Source organism: Peromyscus maniculatus, chromosome 4, assembly GCF_049852395.1.
Source record: "Peromyscus maniculatus bairdii isolate BWxNUB_F1_BW_parent chromosome 4, HU_Pman_BW_mat_3.1, whole genome shotgun sequence".
Lineage (NCBI taxonomy): Eukaryota > Metazoa > Chordata > Mammalia > Rodentia > Cricetidae > Peromyscus > Peromyscus maniculatus.
In genome coordinates, this window is record NC_134855.1 from 116,945,282 (window position 1) to 116,950,855 (window position 5,574).

Consider the following 5,574-nt stretch of genomic DNA (forward strand, 5'->3'; position numbering starts at 1 on the left):
AAATCGACTCCTGGTTTGTAAAGATAAACTCTAATTCCAAGGACACTGATAGATGGGATGTAGGACCTGAAATAGGACAAGTGGGTTTTGCTCAATTAATTTTTTGGATCAGATCAGACAAAAACCCAATATGTACCTGTATCAGGTTTTCAGAAAGAGTTTTCAATTTACAATACTACAAAAATAACAATATTAAGGCCCTGAATACTCTAATTAATACCAAAAATAATATGATTACTCTAGGTTGCTTTCCTTACCAGAGGCTAACTCTTCAAAACCAGCATCTTTATTGTTAGCCTCTGAAAGACCTCATCAAGTTCTAATCTCTGTTTTGAGCATGAAACACTTGAATTACTTTCCTATATCACAAGAATATTCTACAACCATGTTTGGAGCAACTTATTTCTTATAATAAAATTGATTGCAGAATGATCATAAAGGTAGACTATGACACACATAGCATATTTTTTCATTAAGTGAGAATGCTGAGCAGCAGATAAAAATGTTTTAAATCTTTCTAATTTATCCCTTTTTCTTTTTTTTTTTTTTTTTTTTTTTTTTTTTTTTTTTTTGGTTTTTCGAGACAGGGTTTCTCTGTAGCTTTGCGCCTTTCCTGGAACTCGCTTTGGAGACCAGGCTGGCCTCGAACTCACAGAGATCCGCCTGCCTCTGCCTCCTGAGTGCTGGGATTAAAGGCGTGCGCCACCACCGCCCGGCAAATTTATCCCTTTTTCTATGTTTATAATACTTCAAAATTTTATAGTAGGTAGATGTTAACAAAAATGGCAGAGCAAGGACATGTGAAAATTCTTACCTCTGTGAAGCTATATGAAATCTGTCAAAGATGGTATCAACATTTTCATAATTCTGGCAATTAAAGTCATACAGTTATATGAAAAACATTTAATCAACATCAGAGGATGGGTCTCAGTAAAGCAGTCACCTACCTAGGAACACTGTATCTGGTGCTATTCTACCACCCTGTCTTCTGCTTTGTGATAGCCCGGGAAGCATTCAGCCTATAATCATGGTTAAATTCAGCAGCCTTGCATGAACTAGTCAGAGAAGGGCAGGGTAAAGACTTGCAGGCTGCAGTGAAATGACATGGCATGGGCTACTCATGTGTTGCTGTGCTAACCATATCGGACAGAACAACTTAAGAGAATCCTCATGGTTATCAGGGGATATAATCCATCGTGTGAGGGAAAGCATGATGGAGTGGCTCATCCATGGCATCAGAAGTTTCTTTTATGACAGCAGAGCTGGAACAGGTGGTGTGAAGGAACCAAGTGCTAGGTATAACCTTCAAAAGCCTGGGTCCACTAGGACCCAGTAGGCACAACCTTTTAAAGGTCTCACAGTCTCCTAAAATAGAACTCTCAGCTTGAAAACAATTATTAAAAATATGAGATTGTGGAGTACATTTCAGGTTCAAATCATAAGAACACTACAGATGAATATTAAGGAAGAAAAGTAAAGGGTATTTGTAAAATGAACTATATTGGTATATATAAAAGATGATGTAAATGTGTTTTGCTTTCAAATGTTTTTCTCATGTGTAATTTTAAAAGTATTTGCATAAACCAATAATTATACATCTGCACTGATGAACCGAGCTGTATGATGTTGTTTCTATGGCAATAACAGCACACACACACACACACACAAACACACACACACACACTAAAAAAAGAACTTTAGAGAAATTTAGTAGCATTGAAATGAAGTTTTGGTGTATTATAAAACTTAAATGTATGCTAATACAACTAATTGCTATACATTAAGATGTTAATTGTGATCTCTAGAACAACCACTGTTCAAATAACCTAAAAAATGGTAAATAAAACAGAATTAAAATTAAGAGACTAGAAAAACTTATTCAATACAAAACTCATTAATCGATGACTAAATGAAACAAAAATGCAGCATAGAGAAAACCAGTCACAGATTGATGGGTATCAACATTACCTGTGAGTAATTACAAATGTAATTGGATACATATTCAAATTAAAGACAAAATGACTTTTTAAAAATTATGATTTAGCTATATGTCATCCAAAAAAGAAGTTCAAAATGAATGTGTGTGTGTGTGTGTGTGTGTGTGTGTGTGTGTGTGTGTGTGTGTGTGTGTAAAATATATCATGGAGACAGTAACCAAAAATGTCTTGATTCCCTTTACTATATTAACTATGGTATTGATTTTATGAGTGAACATCTCACTTAAGGGATATCCATGTAGTGGACTACATGTTATTTCTGGATATGCTTGTGGAGCCTTTCTAGAATTGTTCAGTATTTGGATCTCTGTTAATACAGGCTTTTAAAGGAATGTGCATCATTGGTGTAGGTAGGCATCATGAAATACATTGAGGCTCTCACCCTTATCTTTTTTATCCTCATCATCCAAACTCAAGATTATTAGGCCTTCAGACTCAGACTTAATATACCAGCCTTTTTGGTCTTCCATTGTATTGTGGGATTTTTCAGCTTCCATCATCTTTACTTGGCTGATTTCCATAATAAATCACATACAGACGTGCATACATACACACACATTATCAATTCTAATTCTCTGAAGAATTTTAATTGATACACTAAAATTAAACATACAATATTTGTGGTTTGTACTTGAAATGTTTCCCATAGATTCAACAATTGAACACTTAGAACACAGTGGGTGGTGCTGTTGGGGATTGCTATTTGGGACAGTTACAGAACCTTTAGGAAGTGGAGCATTATTACTAGAGGAACTGAGTCACTGGGGGTAGATCTTGAGGCTTTATAGTCTGGCCACACTTCCTGTTCATGGTCATTCCTGTGTACAAAGACAACATGACCAATCACTTCCTGTTTCTACCACTATGCACTTCCTGTCTTCTGCCATGTCTTTCCTGTTATGATGGACTGTATCCTCCTGGAATTGCAATCAAAGATAAAACCTTTCGCTATTAAATTGCTTTCCTCAGTATGTTGTGGTGGTAAAGAAAAAACAAAACTAAGACAGTATTCTAGGGAAAAGAAAACTGCTACTAGACACAGAAAGTGATATTTGATGATGTTAAAATGATTAACAGAGGAAGACAGTATAATAACTGAACACATTGATTTAAAGGCAGACCTCCAACATCTATGAGGCACAAAGTGGGATCAAGGAAGGAGGAAGCAGACAGTTCAGTGGGAATGGTAGCAGACTGTGGTGGTATTGTGTTCCCCAAAATATTGTGTACCTTAATAAACTTACCTGGGGTCAGAGAACAGACAAGCCACTAGTTAGTCAGTGATAGCACACGCCTTTAATCCTAGCATTCCAGAGATAGAAATCTCTCTGGATCTCTGTGAGTTCAAGGCCACATTGGAAATAGCCAAGCATGGTGACACACACCTTTAATCCCAGAAAGCCAGCCTTTAATCCCAGGGAGTGGTGGTAGAAAGTAGAAAGATATATAAGGCATGAGGACCAGAAACTAGAGGCTTTTGGCTGGTTAAGCATTTGGCTGGATAAGCATTCAGGCTTTTAAGCAGCAGTTCAGCTGAGAGCCATTGGGATGAGGACACAGAAGCTTCCAGTCTGAGGAAACAGGACCAGCTGAGGAATTGGCAAGGTGAGATAGCTGTGGCTTGTTCTGTCTCTCTGATCTACCAGCATGGACCCCAATAACTCGCCTCGGGTTTGATTTTATTAATAAGAACTTTTAAGATTCCTGCTACAGCAGACCTTAGTGCTCTGCTTTTGATAATGAATAACAAAATTGCACAGAAAAACAGTGAGGATGCACCAGCTACAAATAATACTAAATATCAATGAGAGTTAACAAACATCTCAGAAAGATGATACCCAAGAGTGTCAGATTAGACGTTTTTCTGAATAGTGGACAATTTCTTCAATGGGTGGTAATTAGGTGCCTGATATGGCTTTTGAAAGAATCATGTAGGCTATGTTTTCTGACTATGCTGCAATGACTCCTAAATACCACAGGGTCAGTGAATGTATCTCAAAAAATTATAATGCTTTGAAATGAATGAGGACTAGCATATACACAGAAGTTGTAAGATAAAACAGTTGCTTAGAGAAAACTTGATGCTGTCAACATACTTAATTAGAAAAGACCAAAGGTTTCCAATTCTTAGAAAAAGAGAAAGTGGAGGGGGAGCAAAAATAATGTCTGAAGTAAGCAAAATGAAGAAAAACATGAGAGAGCATACTAGTAATAGAGAATAGAAGAACAGTAAGAGAAAATCAAATGTATGGAATGTCAGCTCTTTGAAAAGATCAATAGTATTGACATACCTGTACACAGACTAACCAAGAGACAAGGTCAGAATACTGAAATTATTAAACTTGTTAATGAAGCAGTTGATATTACTGCTACCTTACAAAAATAATTTTAAGGGATTATAATGAAACAAATAAACAATTACTTGCTATTAAATTTACAACTAGAATTTATAAGGTAAGAATGAGTGGAGAATAAATAGAAGATCTGATCTGCTATATACTAAACAGAGTTAGGAATCAAGAACTCTTTCTGTAAAAACAAGCCCAAATGAGATGGCTTCTCTGACGAAAAAAATCAAATTAGAGGACCAACTATTAAAAAAAATACTCATGGATTTCTTAAAAAAATGAACAAGAATGGGACACACTACCCAAATTACTAAATGGGTCAAGTATTAGTGCCAGACAAATAGGTAAGAAAAAATATCCATGTATTAAAAATATTGGGGCTGGAGAGATGGCTCAGCAGTTAAGAGTACTTGCTGCTCTTGGAGAGGACTAGAATTACGTTCCTGACACCCACATAGCAGCTCACAACCATTCATAACTCCAGTTCCATGAAATAAGATGCACTTTTCTAAAGAAATTGAAGGAGATGTCAGAAAATGGAAAGATCTCCCATGCTTATGGATAGGCAGGACCAACATAGTAAAAATGGCAATTTTACCAAAAGCGATCTACAGATTCAATGCAATCCCCATCAAAATACCAACACAATTCTTCACAGACCTGGAAAGAATAATACTCAACTTCATATGGAAAAACAAAAAACCCAGGATAGCCAAAAGAATCCTGTACAATAAAACAACCTCTGGAGGCATCACAATCCCTGACTTCAAGCTCTACTATAGAGCTACAGTAATAAAAACAGCTTGGTATTGGCATAAAAACCGACATGTGGACCAATGGAATCGAATTCAAGACCCTGACATTAGCCCACACACCTATGAACATATAATTTTTGACAAAGAAGCCAAAAGTGTACAATGGAAAAAAGAAAGCATCTTCAACAAATGGTGCTGGCATAACTGGATATCAACATGTAGAAGGCTGCAAATAGATCCATATCTGTCACCATGCACAAAACTTAAGTCCAAGTGGATCAAGGACCTCAACATAAATCCAGCTACTCTGAACCTGCTAGAAGAGAAAGTAGGAAGTAGTCTTGAATGCATTGGCATAGGAGATCACTTCCTAAATATAACACCAGTAGCACAGGCACTGAGAGAAACAATCAATCAATGGGACCTCTTGAAACTGAGAAGCTTTTGTAGAGCAAAGGAAACAGTCACCAAGGC